Source organism: Polypterus senegalus, chromosome 3, assembly GCF_016835505.1.
Source record: "Polypterus senegalus isolate Bchr_013 chromosome 3, ASM1683550v1, whole genome shotgun sequence".
NCBI classification, from domain to species: domain Eukaryota; kingdom Metazoa; phylum Chordata; class Cladistia; order Polypteriformes; family Polypteridae; genus Polypterus; species Polypterus senegalus.
The window spans coordinates 273202934-273224272 of NC_053156.1; positions in this window are offsets into that span (position 1 = coordinate 273202934).

Consider the following 21339-nt stretch of genomic DNA (forward strand, 5'->3'; position numbering starts at 1 on the left):
GGACGTTAGCTCGATGGCGTGGGGAGCTGCGTGTGACATCATCACGCCTCCCACATAATCACGTGAACTGACTGTGACCGCAGTATGTAGAAAAGAAGCAAGAGCGCCCAAAGAGCACTGAAGAAATACGCCGAATACTTTATTCACGAGATACAAGTTTAATGAGAAGACACAAGGTATAAACGAGACTTTGGATCACTTTGTAATGGAGTTAAAATTGCTCTGGCGAGAAACTTTTAATTGCTGGGTCTTAGCTAACATTAAATAAAGCCATGGACATCGCAAGATCGCACAAGATAGCACAGGCACAGCTCAGAACTTTTGATGCATGTACTATGATCGGCTCACGTGAACTGACTATGAACACAGTACGCAGAGAAAGCAAGACCTCTAACGAGCGCGGAGACTTTTGATCACGTGAACATGTCTGCAAAAAGTGGCGTTTCCTGCACTTCAAAAATACTACAAAAGTCGGGCAGCCGGCACGCACGCGCGTGCGTAGCTGTGCCGGCCTTTGAGACGTTGACTGCGCTTCTGCCTTAAGTGAAAGTAAACACTTTAAATTTTTTTCCTCCTTCCCCTGAGCTATAGCCCAAACAACTGCAAACACAGGATCCCTTTTCTAGACCGCGGCAAACTAATATTAAGCCGCTTCTCACTTTCTTTTGCACGTATACTATTATGAGGTCGCGGAAGCCACGCACAGGAGTGGAGGGCCAACAGTGCCATCCCAGCCGGTTAATGGCAGGGACGTCTCACCAGTCTACACAAGACCCACCGCGACGGTCCCCATAGGCGCTCATAACGTCAGCGAACACATCTCTCTACACTATATAAAAGAAAAAGGCAACTTTCCTTTCTTTTCACCTTTTTTCCTTTTATCCCAAACCAAAGCCTTTCTCTCTTAACACTGCAGAGGACACAAAACTAATTTTCTTTAATTGCTGGTAATGCCAGTAAGGCACATTACCAGAGGCAGAAATCTGGACGTTCACACAGAAAATGTAATTTCTATACCCCAGCCGTCGTGTAGCGACTTTCAAAAGGGATCGACTACCAAGAGATGATCCATATACATTTTAGCTGCTGTTAGTACTACTTACCTGTTGTGTTACACCGTCTTTAAAATGTAGTTTACCCGAAACCACTCCAGTGCTGCTCAATGTAGCTTTACTTCTTAAAATGTTAATGTTTTACTGTTTAATAACTTATAGACTACATTTTTTTTCCCTTGCACTCAGTGACCAAAGCTATACATACACATATAGACACATACATATATATACACATACCTGTATGTATGTTTGTATGGATGTGTATATATATATATATACACACACACACACCTATCTACATTATATATACACACACATACATACACACACACACACGCACACACACACACACACACACACATATACTGTATATAATTTGTGTGTGTGTATGTATGTATGTGTGTGTATATATAATGTAGATAGGTGTGTGTGTGTGTATATATATTTATATGTAGATATGTATATAGATATGTATATATGTATATATATATATATGAAGATATGTATGTGTACACTGTGTGCACAATTATTAGGCAAGTTGTATTTTTGAGGATTAATTTTAATATGGAACAAACACAGTGCTATCAGTCAATCTAAAATGTTAATAAACCTGAAACCTGAATGTTTCACAACAGAAATGTGAGTGTAAACATCATCAGGGGAATACATATGTGCGCACAATTATTAGGCAACTATTAGTGTGCAGATTTATTATTCAACTAAAGGAAAATGAAAATTTTCCCATCTCACTTGTTTATTTTCATCTGTTATAGTGAGAATAATAAACAAACACCTCAAAATTTACAAATAAACATCTCTGACATTTCAAAAAATCAATCAATCAATCAATGACCAATATAGCCACCCTTCTTTCCAATAACAGTCATAAGCCTTTCCATTCATGGAGTCTGTCAGTTTCTTGATCTGTTGACGATCAGCTTTTTGTGGAGCAGTGACTACAGCCTCCCAGACACTCTTCAGAGAGGTGTATTGTTTTTCTCCCCCGTAAATCTAGCGTTTAAGAAGTGCCCACAAGTTCTCGATAGGGTTTAGGTCAGATGAGGAAGGGGGCCATGTCATTATTCCTTCATCTTTAAGGCCTTTACTGGCTGGCCACGCAGTGGAGAACTTTGATGCAAGTGATGGAGCATTGGCCTGCATAAAAATCATGGTCTTCTTCCTGTATCACTGTTTGAAGAAAGTGTCTTCGAAAAACTGGCAGTAGGTTTGGGAGTTGATTTTGAGTTCATCTTCAATGCAAAAAGGTCCAACTAGCTCATCTTTAAAAATAGCAGCTCATACCAGTACCCCACCTCCACGTTGGAGTGGAGCTCTGTGCCCATTACTGATCCACAGGTCCATCCATCTGGTCCATCAAGAGTCACTCTCATCTCATCGGTCCATAAAACCTTTGAAAAAATCTGTCTTCAGATATTTCTTGGCCCAGTTTTGACGTTTCAACTTATGTTTCTTGTTCAGTGGTGGTTGGGTTTCAGCCCTCCTTATCTTGGCCATGTCTTTGAGCACTGAACACCTTGTACTTCTGGGCACTCCAGGTAGGTTGCAGCTCTGGAATATGAAAGTACTGGAGGATAATGGGTTCCTGGTAGCTTCACGTTTGATTCTTCTCAAATCTTTGGCAGCTAATTTGAGTCTTTTGTTCTCAACACGTTTCTTGCACCCTGTTGACTATTTGCAACAAAATGTTTGATGGTTCTGTGATCACACACCAATATCTTAGCAATTCCAAAAGTGCTGCATCCCTCTGAAAGACTTTTACAATTTTTGACTTTTCAGAGTCAGTTAAATCTCCTTTTGGCCCATTTTGCCTGAGGAAAACTAGCTGCCTAATAATTCTGCACACCTTGATATAGGGTGTTGATCTCCTTAGGCCACACCCTCCCTCATTACACAAATACACATCACCTGACGTGCTTAAATCCAATAAGCATTCAAGTTAATACAGCTTGAGTTGGAATATACGCATTAAAAATAATGATATGGTCAAAATACTCACTTGCCTAATAATTGTGCACACAGTGTATATATATGTCTCGTATGTATATATATATATATATATATATATATATATATATATATATATATATATATATATATATATATATATATATATATATATATATATATAGACTCAAACCGATTATGACAGCAGCAATCCAAGCTGTGAGAAAACACTAAAAAGGAGGCGTATCAAACGTTGTTGTACATTTTCTGATGCAGCTAGACGAAAAAACTTAGTGACGCTGCCGCCAAATACACAAATCAATTACATTGACAATCATGTTACATTATTTTCAAAATGTTTCCTTTTCTTTTTCTTTACTTCTTTAACACACTACTTCTTCGCTGCGAAGCGCGGGTATTTTGTTAGTTATGTTATATAATGAAAGTCATAAGTCTTACACGGGTTTACCAGCAATGTGGCTTATGATCTGGACTTTCAACCTCATGGTTGCTACTTCACTTTATTCTTCGACATTCCTTTACGATTCAAAGCAAGTCACTCAAGCTGCTTTTATGTATGTGAACAACTGTGGTAACACTTTAGAACAGGGGCTTCGAGGGAGCTAAAGTGCATCTATTAGTCACTTATTACTTTGTCACGCATGGCTTGAGTTAAGCTCCTCTTACAAAGCAATACTGATGAGCAAAACAAGCCAGTTTGGATTTTTCATACACTTTCATGAAAGTGGCACTAAAATTCATTTTGAGTGCAAAACATAAAATTCAACAAAGAGATTTTGATGTTGTTCTCTAGAGCCTTGTTCACACTTTGATGTTTACCTGTGTAATGCAGGTAATTTGTCACATATCTGTCAGATCAATAATACAGTATGTATGCCTCTTGTCCCCATCACTATGGAGGAATGCAGTGCATCTTTGAAAAATACGGCATTCTGGATATTTTTCACACAAACACAATCTGAAATGCCCCATTGTTCACACTGCTGGATTTCTTCACGGGAATGCCTCATCACAGGAGATACTAGAATACTAGAAATTAAAGTGAGTTGAGTACCGCACAAAATGCATTTTTATATGCTGATGTGATGGACTTTGTGATATGGAATATTCTTCTTTGCTGCTATGAACTGTCATTTATATAACTTTTTTTGTGGTTATTGTCTGTACACAGTGTCTGTGAAGGGGTTAGTTTGGAACTTTTCAAGTCAAAATTAGTTCTTCACAATCATGGTGTGTTTTAGTTTGTCAAATAGAGAAAAGCCAAGCAAAGTGACACCTTTTATTGGCTAACTAAAAAGATTACAATATGCAAGCTTTCAAAGCAACTCAGGCCCCTTCTTCAGGCAAGAATCATCTTTTTAGTTATCTTGGCTTTTCTCTACATTCATAATGGCTAACATGGTACAACACCCTAATTTGACACATGAAACTGTATTCTAAAGTGAAGTACATTTTACTAATATTAAAAAATAACTAGCCCTCTGTTACGTTGTAATGATGGAGCTTATGAAAACTGAACTCCCATTGTGAAAAGAAAAGCCATAAAACTTACCGAATACATCCATTCTTCATGCCAAAAACGTTATAGAGTATTGATCGGCAGCTTGAGATTACACACAAATTGCAAAACAGTATATCATTTATCATTTTAAGAAAGGAGAGCAGCAAAATAGATTTTTGTGAAATTCAGCCATTTTAAAAAGAGACCAGCTGTGTACTTCATTTTGCCACTAGTCTTCCTCTGCAGAACCATTTAGGACCAAAGGCATGGCTTAATCCTGGAAAGTCATTGCCAAATGTTATTGCTGACATTATTGACTGTTCATACCCAGAAGTGAATTGCTGTATCTGTTCTGTAGATAACTAGACAATGATAATTGTCTTGTCTAATTACACCTTGCCTGATGAAGGGGCTTTAGCCGCCTCGAAAGCTTGTAATCTATTTAGTTAGCCAATAAAAGGTGTCATTTCACCCTACTTTCTCCTGTATCAATCTATGGCTAACACGGTACAACACCCTACTGCTAATGATAATTGAAAAAAGCTCACAGTTACGATGGCTTATATTGCAGTAGAGTGTTGTACCGTGTTAGCCATAGATTGATACAGGAGAAAGTAGGGTGAAATGACACCTTTTATTGGCTAACTAAATAGATTACAAATGCAGGCTTTCGAGGCAGCTAACGCCCCTTCATCAGGCAAGGTGTAACAAAGAAACTGAAACATGCTGTAGTTTATATTGGGACAGCAAAGTGATTTCTTTCATCTTAACATTTTTGTTCAAATGTTAGCAAAATTAATAAACCTTAGATTAATTAACCCTGAAAGAAGAGAACAATGAACTAATAAAATGCAGAAATATGATAACCATCACTAGAGAAAGTCCTGTAAGTTTTGTTTTTTTTGAAGTGCATTGTCTGTAAGATAGGCCTGTAATGTAGTCAGCTGGTCAATCAGTCTGTTAGTCCACATATCTGGTCATAAAACTTTTGTCTCTATTCAGACCATTTTATAGAGTATTCAATTTAAGCACAAGTTTGTATTCCCATTCTCTCTGCTCCTGTTGGGTCTTGAAATTACCCATAAGCACAGTGAGCCTCAGATCCTTTATGCTTGTGGCCATTACTATTAAAGTGTGCTGCCACCGGAAGATCAACACTGTTCTGGTTAATATGAAACCTATGTGAGTTTGTTCGCTGACACAGTGTCAGACCAGTTTCCCCTGCATACAGTCCAGTGTTGGGGTACCTTTTGCACATGATTAAGGAGACCACATTAGCACATTCGCTTATATTCTTTCACAAAGGTATTAACTGCTGCCCCGGGTCAATAATTGTATCCCTTATTATAGCTTCTGTGAGTGAAAATATAGTATGCAATCAGATGACAGGAACTGTAGAGATGTTATAGGCTTACATCCATCCATTCGTCCATCCATCTTTCTAGCCCACTTATCCAGGGTAGGGTTGTAGGAGATCTGGAGCCTATCCCAGCAATCATAGGGTGCAAGGCAGGACAAGCCTCTGCATAGGGCACAAGTCTGGACACACACATACACATTTGGGCCATTTTAGAACTGCCAATTCACCTACGTTTCATCAGGTTTAAGTTTAATAAGTGTAATGCAGATGTTTTACTCTAGACAGAGAGGTAACACAGAGCTGCAATTCCTGAATCACAGCAACAGACTCTGTATGGAGTTTGTGTGTTCTGCCCATGCGTTTATGGATTCATTGAGTGTCTGTTAGTTTATTCACTCAAAATGGTTTTCTCAGTTCTTTTATTACCATATCCTCAGCAAAAGCTACTCATCATTCATTTAAAAAAAAATAATAATTGGTTTGGGGCACTTCAGTCTGCTCAATTGCACACTCTGCCTTTTTCATTTCATTTTTCAGTATTTAAATTCATTTGTGCACACAAAATGCCATAGAAAGAGCAACTTACATAAAATTAAATACATTAAAATAACAACACAGAATATAATGGAATTAAAATGATGTACAATTTAGGAAAAAATAAACACGTGATTTGAGCATCCATCTGCCTGGTATTGAAAGCCACGGCTGAACTTAACCGCTGAAGAAACAGAATTGCAGGAGCAAACATAGGATATAGCATACTATATCTTTAGAATATAAGAAGGAGAGGAAAACAGCCTGTGGACAAGCGGTACACATACCGGAGCCACAAAGGCACGCTTCACAGCTACTGGTATTTGAGGCATAGGTTGGTTTTGTGGGCTTCAAGGGACAGAGCCAGGCAGGGATAGCAAAATTAGTTTTTTGAGCTCTGAAAGGTGAAAGCAAGTTTGAAGCCAAGAAACGTGATTTTTATGAGCCTCAGATAAGAGCTAAGTGCAGGGGACAAGATATTAGTTGAGGGAACACCTGAATAAAAGGCAAAAAAACATATATGGGTACAGTCCAAACTTAGATTTATGAGCTCGGGACAAAAGGCAAAATCAGTTTTAGGAGGCAGGAACTCACCTTATTATAACTAAGCCATTCTGATTAATCTTTCAACATCATCAAGAAGTAAAAACAAAGCATATATGAGGGATGTTCAAAAAGTTTCCACATTTTTATATTTTCACTGAAAACAATGAAGGCGGGAGTAATTGGGCATTAAAACGTTGGTATGACGCTGTGAAAACTGCATCACAAACGAATGTGACTATGTAGAAAAGTGATGTCATTTGTTTTTGAAATTCTTAATAAACAGAGTTAAAAAAAGTGCGGACACTTTTTGAATGTCCCTCGTATTTGGTTATGATTCTGAACAGCAATAAAAGAACAGAACTGCCGGAAAGACTGTACATCAGGTTGTATAGTATGAATTACTATCACCTTGATTTGATTGGGTTTTCCATTAAAACTATTTGCTAAATATTTTTCTTAATCTATGGATTTAAAATTCTTTTCACGTTTGAAACGGAAATTGCGTATGACCACGCAAAACGGAAATTACGTATGACCACAGAACATATTACAATACAGGAACTAATCACTTCGTTTGTGGATGGCATTTTTATATTGTCTTTACGAATTGTTATTATTTGTGTGAGAGTTATTTTACTGATATTGAAAAGAAGTAAACACAAACACGCCCATCTATCCCATAGAAGTGTGCCCCGTGTCGCCCTCTCCCAGCCCACCTCTCTGGAGTCCAGTGCTGAGCTGTCCACCGCCAGGCGTGTTCTGACAGAGAAGTTTTATTTATTCGTCCACATGACTGTCACAGAAACTGCCACATTCTAACGTTTTTTTAATTGGCAGTACTTGATAGTAGAAGAGATGAAGAAAACTACTTTGCGTCTTTCTACTTTTTAACTGCGCCCAGCTGTAGAAGACCGCCTTCAGCGGTGACAACAAAGTGGACGCTGGAAGGCACGGAATGTCAGGCTGCTCTGCCGGGTCGACAGCTTTGCAGTTTCGGGCAGCATTCTCTCTTTTTGCACCGTTTGTGACACTTCAAGTGCCCCTTCGAATCCTTGGACAGTGGAAATCTTTGCGAATGAGTGTAATCGGCGCCATCGAAGCATGACTCTCTTGGTAAATTGTGGTGCACTGCTACTTACTGTCCCTTAATGTGAGTTTGGGTCATTAAAACCCTGCAACATTCAAGGTTGCTTTTGTGATGAATTCTTTTAAGAAGATGGAAGGTTTACATCTAAGAATATGTACCGACCTCTTCATGCAAAATATTGGATTTGGGAATTGTTTGGATCTTCTGCCCGTTAAGCACGGAAGGGCAGCGTCCACATTTCTCAGAATAATTTTTCTCTTAAATCACAGGCACGTAGTGCAAGGTTGTCATGCAGGTAGTTTACCCAAAGCCACTGCAGTAGTACTCAATGTATCTTTACTTCTTAAATGTTAATGTTTTACTGTTTAATAATTTATACACTTCTTATATGTACTTCAAATTCTTTTACGGAAATGTTTTACTGTTTAATAATTTATACACTTCTTATATATCATTCAAATTCTCTAATGGAAATGTTTACTGTTTAATAATTTATATGCTTCTTATACGTTCTTCAAATTCTTTTATCAAAATGTTTTACTACTTAATAACTTATTTTATAAATACTACATTTTATTTTTTTCTCTTGCACTCAGTGAGCAAAGCCACTGGGTAATCAGCTAGTGTTATAATATTAAAATAATAGTTGCATGTGGTCTTTGGGACATAAAACAACCTGCAGACTTCCTAGCAGTTACAATGCAATATTCATGAACTTGGAGAGGCGTCAGCTAAATCTTAAGAATTACCCAGTGCACAGGACAAGGACCCACCTGTGCTTGCTGCCCCACTGGTTTTTGTAAGAAGACACTGGTGACACAATATCTTAGCCGTATCGCTGGCATATACAGGTATGTCTCGGGAAAATACCTCCAGATAGTGAAAACTTCAAGCCTTGCTATCCGTGGGTGAGGTGTTTCCCTTGTTCATTGTTGAGTCGTGGTATCCGCTTTGTTTCAACATTGTGTCTCTTCATCTGTGTCGTTAGCACAATGTTGTTGTTGCGCACAGCCCTTTCATAGTAAGAAATGAGGTGAATGAAAGCAGAAAAAATATATAAAAATGCATGCATGTGCCATCTAGTGGTTGTAATTGAGCGCGAGCAGTGTGGACTGCTCCATACTCATGCACACACACATGCACAGGTCTTTCGTTTATACATATCTAATGATAAATGCATGATTTTTTGGTTTGCATTTCTGTTTACTCTGTCACCAATGATTCATTGCAATAGTTGCAGTCAGCAGGTGATGATAATGCTCCAGAAGAATGAATACAGTAACATGATATAGAATAAATTGTGGGCAGCATAGAATTGATAGCGTAACATGACAGAGAATTGACTGCGTGTTGAATACCCCAAGTGCTGTTGAAAGCGACTTAGACATTACATTGTTGGTTCACATTAAAAAGAATCTGCCCAGGTAGTGAAGGTACAGGCGTACGTTTTATAGAAACGTGTCCCCCAAAGCCTTTCCACGATAAAACCTAACAACCACCTGATCCTGTGGCTTGATTTCTGTAGAAGAGGTTGAGGAGATGCACTCCAAGCACTGTGCAGCTACAGGTTTCTTTTCTGTCTCTAATTATGAAGGCCAAAAAGGCACATCTGGTGACTCAACAAAACGTCTACATGTGACAGGAAATTAGTCTTTTTTATTTTATTTTTTTCCACTAGAGATCTTTATTTAAAGGCTAAATGACAGATGGACACAAGTGAAATGAATGCATGTAAAAGTTTCCAGAAAGGAATGGAAATTTTTCTTCTCTTGTCAAAGACATTGCAATTTGTCTCATAATTTTTTTGCTGCTATCCTCTATTTTAAATGTTGCCTTTGTTTTGTTATAAATTTTCTTAAATCCAAACAGAGTGCTTCTCATTGTAAGATCTTGTTCTTTACTAGTAACAGATGCACTTTAGGTATTCCCTTCTTTAAGGAGGTTCCACATTATTGCACTGCACTTGCCTTAGGATGGTATTCACTATAAATTGGCACTTTATAAAAAACATTTTATCGCTGTACAGAAACTTAAATGACAGACTAGTCTTGCATTAATGCAGCTGGCTACACATGTTTTGTGTGTTACTCTAAAGACTTAAAAATTGCAAGATTGAAGGATTGCAGGGTGCTCCCTTCTCTTCCATACTGGGAGGCTGTAAATAACATATCGACTGTCTTCTCGTTACTTTCTGGAGCTGTTGAGATGCTGGTCCTGATTGATGGATGCTTTCTCTTGTTTCCTGTTTATGTGTATCTTTAATTCATACCAGTGAAAGTTGGTGAGAAAATAAAATGTGTTAGGCCAACTATTTGTACTTGTTTCACATTTTGTAACAAGAGCCAAATGCCTTTTTTTGGTCACATAGAGTTTAGCAATTTGTTTTTAACTCCTTGCTGGTAGAGAAATATTCAAATTATTTTTAAAAGACTTGTAACATCCATCCATCCATTATCCAACCCACTACATACTAACACAGGGTCATGGGGGTCTGCTGGAGCCAATCCCAGCCAACACAGGGCGCAAGGCAGGAAACAAACCCCAGGCAGGGCGCCAGCCCACCGCAACACTTGTAACATAACATTCTCAAACTTGTTTAATGTAGTTCAGGGTTGTTGGGGCGCTGGAGTATCTCCGATTACAATGCTTTCAACTGCTTTGGACAAGGTTCCAATTCATCACAGCGTTCGCTCAAATACATCAACCTCTTGGATAAACTGAAATTTCCTAGCATGCACCACAGTACATTAAGGACAGGCCACTCAGGCCCAAAGGCAAATGTGTGAGCTCAACAAAGACAATGGCGAGACAGGATGCTGGACCCAGGAGGTACCAACACTACATCTTTTACTGAGAAAAGGTGTATTCATAAAATTGAAGGATAGGCAGATATTGGTGATATTTATACTCTATTTATATATTTTTAATTTACATGCTTTTTGTTTATACTAGTGCTTTTGACTACGTGTGCAGTTATAACAAAAACAATTTTCATAAACAAATGTATGATTCTGATTGTGAAAACATAACACTTTAAAATTTCAGTTTTTGACTTTTATATACTGGATAAACCAACACCACCTTGTGATTCTATAAAGAATAGATGTTTAGCACCGCTACCTCACAGCTGCAGTATGTGCCAACTTTCCACCTTCTCTACGTGTTTTCCTTTATTTTCCCTTCAGCTTCTCCAATTTTCAAACAAAGACATGCAGTTGTGGTTGATCTAGTATGAAGGTATTCGCATTTACACTATGCTTCAAAATTTTGGGGTCAAGTTTTTAATAGAAATGTATACCTTTTATTATCAAGATACTGTTAAATTGATCTAAAATACATCCAAGGCATATTTGCCAGTGTGTATAATAGCTTGAAATGACTGATTTTTAATCTATTATCCACGAATGGCTACAAAGCCCCATTTTAAGCAGCAATTCCTTCAGTGTCCTGATAGTAAACTCCCTTAGGAGATGGAGGAGGTTGGGAGCAGGCACTGATTACAGCACGTTGCCGTACCCACCACACGTTGAACCATCCAGATTGAGATCCGAGTGCAGCCATGCAACGAGTGACACCTCTGCGCCACACTGAACAGTGAGAGGTTTTTTACAGTGGCTGGAGTGCCAATCTTGCCACCAACCCCCCAGGTTTTTCACTGAAAGCTTATCCTTAATTATTCTTGCTTATGTGCTAACTGGTTATTAGAGAAACCTTTGTAGTTGCATTTGCACTGATACCCTGTTCACTTGGGTGACAAGGTACTGAAATCCCTAAAGTTCAGTTTTGGGTTTGAAAATGACCCAAACGAAACGTCTTTCTCTAGAAACTTTTCAGTCTATTGTTTTTTTTGGTTTTTATTTTAGCGGAATGGAGGCCATTCCATGTGACCAATTGTCAAGAAACTGAAAATTTCATACAAAGTGTCTATTACTGTCTTGAGAGAAAAGGACACACTGGATCTAACTAGTATGGAAAAGGAGGAAGAAAGATCAGATGCACAACTGCATAAGAGGGTAAAGACAGCTACATCTGCAGTTTGAGAACCAAATGCCTAACTGGTCCTCAGTTGACTTCTTTAAATTCATGCCAAATACTAGTGTCGTCTACAACAGAAAGAAGATGATTCTAGGGGTACTGGGCTTAAAGGCAGAGTTTCAAAGAAAAAGACATATTTGAAACTGGCAAATGAAAAGAAAAGGTTAACATGGCCAAGAGAACACAGACCTTGGACAGAAGATGACTTATTATGGGTATTATGTTCAACATCTCTGTTGCAGATGATTCTGGTATTTGATATGTATTTAGTGAAGAAGAAAACTGAGGACCTGTAAGGAATTTATTTCTCAGACTACACACTCTGATGTCTTTCTCCTCTTTTATGCCTCTGCCCATCTGGGAAGGCATTTCTTTTTTTATTCTGCTTAGATTTAGTTTGCCCTCTTCTCTAGACACCCTTGTATGAAATCCTCAATTTCTTGGCAATCTGTCACATAGAATAAGTTTCATTCTGCACAAGCAACTATCAACACCTTGGCTGTATTTTTTAAATCAATGTAATCATATCTTTGTAATAGAAGGTATCGATTTCTATCAAAAACATGAAAATTTCTGGGTGACCCCAAGCTTTTGAATGGCAAGTGTATGTATGAGCAAACCCTGCGATAGACTGGCATCCATTCCAGGGTTGTGACTAACTTGCATCTTGTATTAAAATTAGGAAGTTCAGTGAATAAATACATTTTGTAGCATGTCTCCAAGTTGCAAATATTCAATTTATTTTGCTTTTCATTTGATTGAGACTTTCACAGCTATCTGATGGAAAAGAAATGGACCTTGACAAGAACACTTTCAGAAGTTCAGTTTGACTGTTTTATTCTTGACTGGATGATTCTTCTGTAGTCAGTTTGTTTTAGTGTGATAGTACGAGCCCCCTTATATATTATTTTTACTTCTGCACTAATTTAAATAGAAATCATTGTGACATACTGTACAAAAGCATCAAGACTACTTACCTTTCTGCGTGGAAGTGCTGCGTGACAAACACCACGCCGCAGAGTTCTGTCATGAATGACCTGTGAAAGTTCAGTTTGCTCTGAAATTCAAATGTTGCTGTGTGCTCCTGTCTCTTGGTTTATAGCGGCAGCAACTCACTCTGATGGGAATTGTAGGCAGAATAACACCAGACACACACCCCAGGGAGAATCAATGGGGCAGAAACACACAAAGAAAGAGAGAGACTAGAAGGAACAGCTACAGCAGGGACATTTGTACACACTTCTTATTAACATAACTATATCAATTCAGGTTTATTAAGTAGGGAGCCTGTTAATGGTGAACATCCCCCAAAAGACCCTTACAAGATAGAGTGTCCAGGTACTGGAATACTGTAGAATACACATTGTGGTAAACATGGCATCACCTGCTGTGAAGTCAGCACCAGAGCTTATCAACAACACCATACTGTCACTAAAACATAGAGGGACATATTATCTGCATCCACTCATTACTGAGCCCACCTACACTGATAATTTGTATTTATTCACTTAGCAGAGGCTTTTATTTAAAGTGGCTTCCAAAAGCAATCAACTTTATTCAGTAAGCATCACCCTGAAGGCTGTTTAGAAACAAGTGTTTCAGGACAAGGTTACAATAACAACAACAACATTTATGTCTATAGCACATTTTCATACAAATGATGTCGCTCAAAGTGCTTTACATGATAAAGAACGAGAACAAAGACAAAATAAATAAGAAAATAGATTTAGGGAACACTAATTAATAATAGAATAAAAGTAAGGTCCCATGGCCAGGGAAGACAGAAAAAACAAAAAAAAGCTCCAGACAGCTGGAGAAAAAAAAAAAAAAATCCACAGGGGTTCCAAGGCCATGAGACCACCCAGCCCCCACTAGGCATTCTACCTAACAGAAATGACCTCACAATTAGTCCTTATTGTATTCAGGGTTCACATGGAAGAACTTGATGATGATGGTCATGTGGACTTCTGGCCTTTAATTCATCAATGTAGGGACTGCATGGTGCTTTAATCAGGTGGTGGTGGCGCAGATCACCACCTAAGGAAATCAGATAAAGAACAGAAGAGAAAGTAGGGGTTAGTGTGGATTACAGATCCATCAGGAATGATATTGATAATTAACTGCATATACAGAGTAAACTAAAATGAAGCTATGAGAAAGCCATGTTAAAATAATGAGTTTTTAGCAGTTTTCTAAAGTGCTCCACCATATTAGCCTATCAGTAAGCTCTTCCAGATTTTAGGTGCGTAACAGCAGAAGGCCGCCTCACCACTTCTTTTACGTTTAACTCTCGGAATAATAAGCAGACACTCATTTGACGATCTAAGGTTATGCTTTGGAGTGTAAGACATTCTGAAATATAGGATGGAGTGAGCTTATTTAAGGCTTTGTAAAGCAGTGGTTCTCAACGTGTGGGGCGGGCCCCCCTACAGGGGCGCAATGATGTGAAAAAAAGAAAACAAGAATCGAAAATATGAAAATTACATCTATTGAAACCAAAACAAATTAACTTAAACTATATTCTGATACTAGAAAAATAAATATAAAGTTAGATAAATATTGATAAAAGTTAAGTAGGTATAATAAAATATGCATCTATGATATATCATTAATTTAAAAAGAACAAATTGGTATTAGTGGGCTCCTTTCAAAAAAGCATTAGGGGGGTGTGATTAAAACTGTTATGAAAACTCAGGTCGCAAATACTTAAAGGTTGAGAAACGCTTTTGTTAACCATAAGCAGTATTTTAAAGTCAATTCTAAATGACGCAGGTAACCAATGTAGTGACATCAGAACTGGAGTAATGTGTTCAGATTTTCTTTTCCTAGTTAGGATTCTAGCAGCTGCATTCTGCACTCATTGCAATCGATTGATGTCTTTTTTGGGTGGTCCTGAGAGGAGTGCGTTACAGTAATCTAGCTGACTGAAGACAAAAGCGTGAACTCATTTCTCAGCATCTTGCAATGTTATAAGAGGTCTAACTTTTGCTATATTTCTTAGGTTAAAAAAATTGACCATCATAAATGTATGTCAATGTCAATTTATTTATATAGCCAAAGTGCTTTACAATAAAAGAAGAAAAAACATACAATTAACAAAATTGCATAAATAGAAATAAAATGAAAGAACATAAATAAAATACTGTAAATAATAAATAGAAGTAAGATTACATAATCACAATGAGGAAACCATCAATATTACTGAAGGTCACGGAAGGAAAGTGAATAGTAATGAGTCTTTAATCTCGATTTGAACAGTTTAATTGTAGACGACTCCTTTATGTGACAAGGTAGAGAGTTCCACAGGCGAGGAGCAGCAGCTGCAAACGCTCTGTCTGTCCCCCTTAGTTTTACACTTAGTATGAGGGACAACAAGAGACAACTGACCAGAAGATCTAAGCACTCTGGATGGCTGGTGTAAAACACACAATTCAGATAAATAGGCAGGAGAAAGCTCATGTAAAGATTTAAAAACAAGCAACAAGATTTTAAAATCAGTTCAAAAACTGACAGGCAGCCAGTGTAAAGAGGCTAATGTTGGAGAAATAGAGTCAGACTTTCTTGCCCCAACCAGAAAGCGAGAAGCAGCATTCTGGACCAACTGTAACCTGCGTATCAGGGATTTGCTAATCCCAGAATACAGCGAGTTGCAGTTATCAAGGCGAGAGAAGATAAAAGCATGAGTAGCTTTCTCAAGATCAAAAAGGTTTGATCCTACCTAAAAGATGAAGCTGGAAAAAGAAATTCTTAACTACAGAATTAATCTGTTTCTCAAAAGAGAGGTTACTATGGTGCACACAGGAAGGAGCCACGCCCACCAACTCCAACACCATTGGATACGACGACAACTCGCAGGGCCACGGCCACCAACTCGGACACGACAACACAGAAAAAATGGCGTCATTTATGTTCGTCTGTCTTAGAGGCCACATGCAGTGCAGGTCAATGTCATGTACCTCCGAGCTATGTTGACTGTTCATAGAGGCATGTTTCTCGCGGAGGTGAATCGCCATATGCAGAGTGTAAACGGTTTTGAGGGTATCCCATGGGATCCTTAAAACAATCCTTTAAAACTGAGGTTATAACACAATGAAGTAATCAGTCTTTAAAAACCAATAAGCCCTGTGCCTCTGTCTCATTACCGTCTCACCTGCTTCACCAATGCAGGCCCTGCAACAGTCGAGACGCTCTGTCAGCATCTGACCTTCTCTGTGCCTGACTGGTTCACACAGAGGCAACTCAAGAGAAAGCCACGCCAGAGACAGACAGAGGCACACACACAGGCAGCTGGTGGGTGGCTCTCCGTGAGTTTCTCTTGCGACCGGGCACATGAGTAGGCAGTGTGTATGCTTCGAGTGCGAGGGTAGATGCGACAGGACCATCTAGGAAAAATCATGTCGTGGATGTGATTCCCTGTATGCAGTGTGTAAAACTGTTTGTCGCAGATGTGAATCGCTGTATGCGGCGTGTACAACAGTTTGCGAGGGGTGTCCCTGTGTCTTTCCAGAAGTGTTCAACCATCAATAAATAATTATGCGCCGTTTGTTATGCCGTGGGTTTACTATTGTGTTGTATTTTGCTCTCTCCAGAGTTCCATATTTCATTCAATACTGTTGTATTCTCACACTAACCTGTTTTAGGCAACCATGTCTTTCCAGAAGTGTTTACCATTCAATAAATAATTATGCATGAGATTGAGCATGTGTCTAGGCGTGGGTAAGCCGTTGAACCCCATTCGGGCTGCAAACCTTGGAATTGCCACTAAGTGCGACTCATACGCTCCCACTGTTTTTGTCCCTACCCTTTGTACACACCCCCCTCCCACACGTTGACTGTTAATAGAGGCATGTTTCTCGCGGAGGTGAATCGCCATATGCAGCGTGTAAAACTGTTTGTGAGGGGTATCCCATGGGATCATTAAAACATTCCTTTACAAGTGAGGTTAAAACACAATGAAGTGAGCAGTCTTTAAAAAACGAGTTTTCGGTTACGACACACGACCGTGTGCAGCATAGCAAAGTGTTGTACACGCTACATACAGCAATTCGCATCCGCGACAAACATGCATCTTCTTAGATGCTCCTGCACTTTGTACACACCCCCCTCCCACCTAGCTACGCCGCCAGGACGATTGTGTGTTGGTTCGTTCCGTGCATTGTTACAATGTTGCTTTTCTTGCTGATTTATTACGTTACTGATTTTGCAAATGTTAAATTTTCTCCCTTTGCTTAAAAATTATTAAAAAACCGGCCTGATTATGCGGCGTATGGTACGCCGTGGGTTGGCTAGTAAATCAATATTATTAACTGAAATATCACGAGTAAGAACGAGATCAAGGGTGTGACCGAGAGAGTGAGTTGGCTTATTAATATCCATCCATTTATTATCCAACCCGCTATATCCTAACACGGGGTCATGGGGGTCTGCTGGAGCCAATGCCAATCAACACAGGGCGCAAGGCAGGAAACAAACCCCGGGCAGGGCGCCAGGCCACCGCAGGGCACACACGCACACCAAGCACACACCAAGGACAATTTAGGATCGCCAATGCACCTAACCTGCATGTCTTTGGACTGTGGATGGAAACCCATGTAGACACGGGAAGAACATGCAAACTCCACGTAGGATGTTGATGCTCCAACAATGATGGATGGATTAAAAGGCAGAACTCTACATGACCATCATCATCAAGTCCTTCCGTGAGAACCCTAAATCCAAAGAGGACTGTTTCATTTATGTTAGGTAGAATGCCCAAAGGGGACTGGGCAGTCTCATGGTCTGGAATCCCTACAGATTTTATTTTTTTATCCAGCTGTCTGGAGTTTTTTTGTTTTTTCTGTCCCCCCTGGCCATTGAACCTTACTCTTATTTGATGTTAATTAATGTTGATTTATTTTGTTTTCTTATTGTGTCTTTTATTTTTCTATTCTTTATTATGTAAAGCACTTTGAGCTACTGTTTGTATGAAAATGTGCTATATAAATAAATGTTGTTATTTGTGTGTGTAGGACATATTAATATGCTGGATAAAATCAAATGAGTCCAATTGTGATAAAAAGTTATTAACCAAAGGTTTCGATTGACAACAAACGTGTATGTTAAAATCACCAACAATAAATACTTTGTCATGGGAGAGGATGATATCAGCCAGGAGATCAGAGAATTCAGAAATGAAGATATCATTAATTACAGGAAGTCTATAAACCACAGCAAACAATAAAGAAGGAGAGCTGCACACTTCCAAAAGTTGCAGTTCGAAGCTACTAAACAGACCCTTTGTAAAGCTCCTACACAACAACATACTTTTAAAAACAGTGGCAATGCCCCCACCACGACGAGTCAGCCGAGGAGAGTTTAAAAATGAATAACCTGATGGTACCAATTCAGTAAAACATGAAGAGTCACCATTTACAATCCTGGTCTCAGTGATGCAAAAGAAATACAGTTTATTTGAGATAATAAATTCTTGCAGAATAAAAGTTTTATTAGAAACTGATCTCACGTTCAAGAGAGCAGCCTTGATAGAGGTAGAAGAGCTCGTTGCGAGATGACCACTGGTGAGTGTGCGAAGATTAGCAGCGTTTACTCCCGGAGAGCACACCGAGAAAGAGGGATGCCGGGTTGAGATGGAGAAATTAAATCCGGTACCCAGCGCCCATGGACCAGGGTTGGAATCCTGTCCAGGAGTAGATGGGTCATAGACAACTCGCAGGCATCGAGAATCCAAGCTCTGGGACTTGAGTCGGCGTTGTTTAACCGGGTACGTTTGTGTCTCCAAGAGGCATTCAGATCACTGGTACAAGTGAACACCGGCGTCCAGTTGAAAAAGTCAGGAGATGAATAAAACAAAAGTGGAGGTTCACATAATATCCCATCAGGAGATGAAAATTGACAGGAAAGCAAGCAAGAAAATATGTTAAGTAAAGAATCACGATCATAGGACAGTGGCCGTTGGGATAAACTAAAACATAAAAACAAAGTTAAAACATTGATTAGCGAGACGAGCAGACGGCCAGCCACACCAGTCGGTGCCATCTTCAAAACAAAGACAAATCACACAATTAGTTTGATTTTATTAAATATCAAGAACCTTTCATCAAAACCATTATCAATTAGAAAAGAAAGATATTCAGAAAATAAGAACATCTTGAAAGACTGTTTAAAAACCTTTAAGGTTAGCTTATTCCACCTGCTAGGATTTACACATAATAAAACTCTGGATTGACATTTAATTCCAAAATCATCAGCAGCGGCATAGTAGCACATGCAGATACTCCTATCTGATAAAGAGTTGCAGTAATGCAGACAAAATCAATGCCTGAATCACGTAATCCAGTTTACAGCCAAAGAAGACAGATCTGCTTAGACCAGTATAATAACACCAGTCCATCACAGAGTGTACACACACAGAATTTTAAATTATGAGTTTTTAGAATGAAGAGTTTCTGTATTAATTTATCTAATTTGCACATCTCTGAGATTTATTAGGGAAATGAACGTACCTGGAAGTCCCCATCTAGACATGAGCAAAACATGCAACTTTTACACAAGTAGTTACTTGATGAGAGTTTCAAACCATGGATTTCAGAGTTTTGTCTGTTAGCCATTGCAGTACTGATTAACAGAACAGTGGGTGTAAAAGTATCAGAATGTATCATATTTTGGGTGATGTGGTGGCACAGCTGTTAGCACTTCTGTCTTGCAGATCCAGAGACCAAAATTCACTTCCCAGCCTGGGCGACACCCATTTGGTGTTCGCGTGTCCTTCTTTTTTGAGTATCTGTTTCATCCTTATATTCGAAAGGTGGGTAACACTTAAGGTACTTCAAAAATGCATTTATTACTCTGTCAGTCTCATATTACACACGTCAACAAAGCATCAGTGAAGTGGTTATTCATCTGCACAATGTGACCTAATAAACGTTTATCTTAAATGAGATATGTCCCTGGATATTGCATATTTCAGTATAAAACCTGTGAATTCTTCATATTCATAAGTAATTTTGCAGCATATCAAATGCCATACTACACAGAGATGAATAACCTATTTACTGATGCCTTATAACTGTAATTAAGAATAAAAGAAGTCTTTATTAAAGTCTAGTTACATAAGAGTAAACAAGTTATAGATTAATTTTTGCATTACGTGAACTAAAGCGTTACCCAAAGATATATATCGTTTGGAAATTGTCAATTCTAGATTAGTTAGATTTTTTTTTAATAAATAATATTGAGTTATATATCTTAATGAATACTTGTTTATCATGGCAGCACAGAGCGGTGACTTGTTTCATTGTGGTGTGATACTGAAGGTCCGCAGCTTAACAATCAGGAGCCTGTTTTAATAAATAAATAATTGAATGGTTGGCCTGATCTCCGTGGGTGGGCATCCTCGCGCAGCTGTTGTAGGTTAGTGAGGAAGTCAACTTGAGACGCACCCGCACATGATGGTACAGTCTGGCACAATTGCTTCTTGGGCTTCCTGCTCTGCATGTTTGAGACGCTGCACCCACAGAGGCATATAAGGAAGAGCCAGCATGAGAAATGGAGAAGAAAAGATTCAAAAGAGAAAGAGAGGATCTTGAAAGCTGGGAGAGAGTAGGGCAGGGGCGTGAGGGAGCCAGTGTGCGAAAAGGAAGCAGGCGGATGGGAATAGAGCCCCACAGACAGGAGTATGTGGCCATTGCTGAAGAGGGGGCTGAAGGTTGTTCCTGCTGAGCAGACAAAGAGTAACCACAATACACCAGAGGACTCCCCGTGTAAGTCTGTGAAGGCAGTGGGAATCGAAGGGGTAGAGGCTTGGTGGCATCCCATGGAACGCCATTCAGTTGGCGACAGGGACATGAGCAGGTGTGAGGGGTGTCTGCACCTGTTGCTCAATGTCTCTCTGGGCTGTGAAATCCAAGCTGGAGAGACATCAGTTTTAATGGGAAGCACTTGGGGCTATGGTTTTAAAGAGGAGACTCCTGCATAGTTTTAATTCAATTTTATTGGGTGCATTTATGGCTTGTTAATAACCTCTATTAAAACATACTTTTTATGGAATGTTAATTATTTAATTAATTTATCTATTTATTCCCTTATTTATTTATCGTATTAAGATTTGCACTACACTTTTGGACACTAATTTCTTTTGAATTGTTTTAGTAAAAGCACTTTTATGCCCCTTTCCTGTGCTTTGTGTGAGCGTCCTCATCCACTGGCTCATCCCTCAGGTACGTTGTCAGTCATAGCA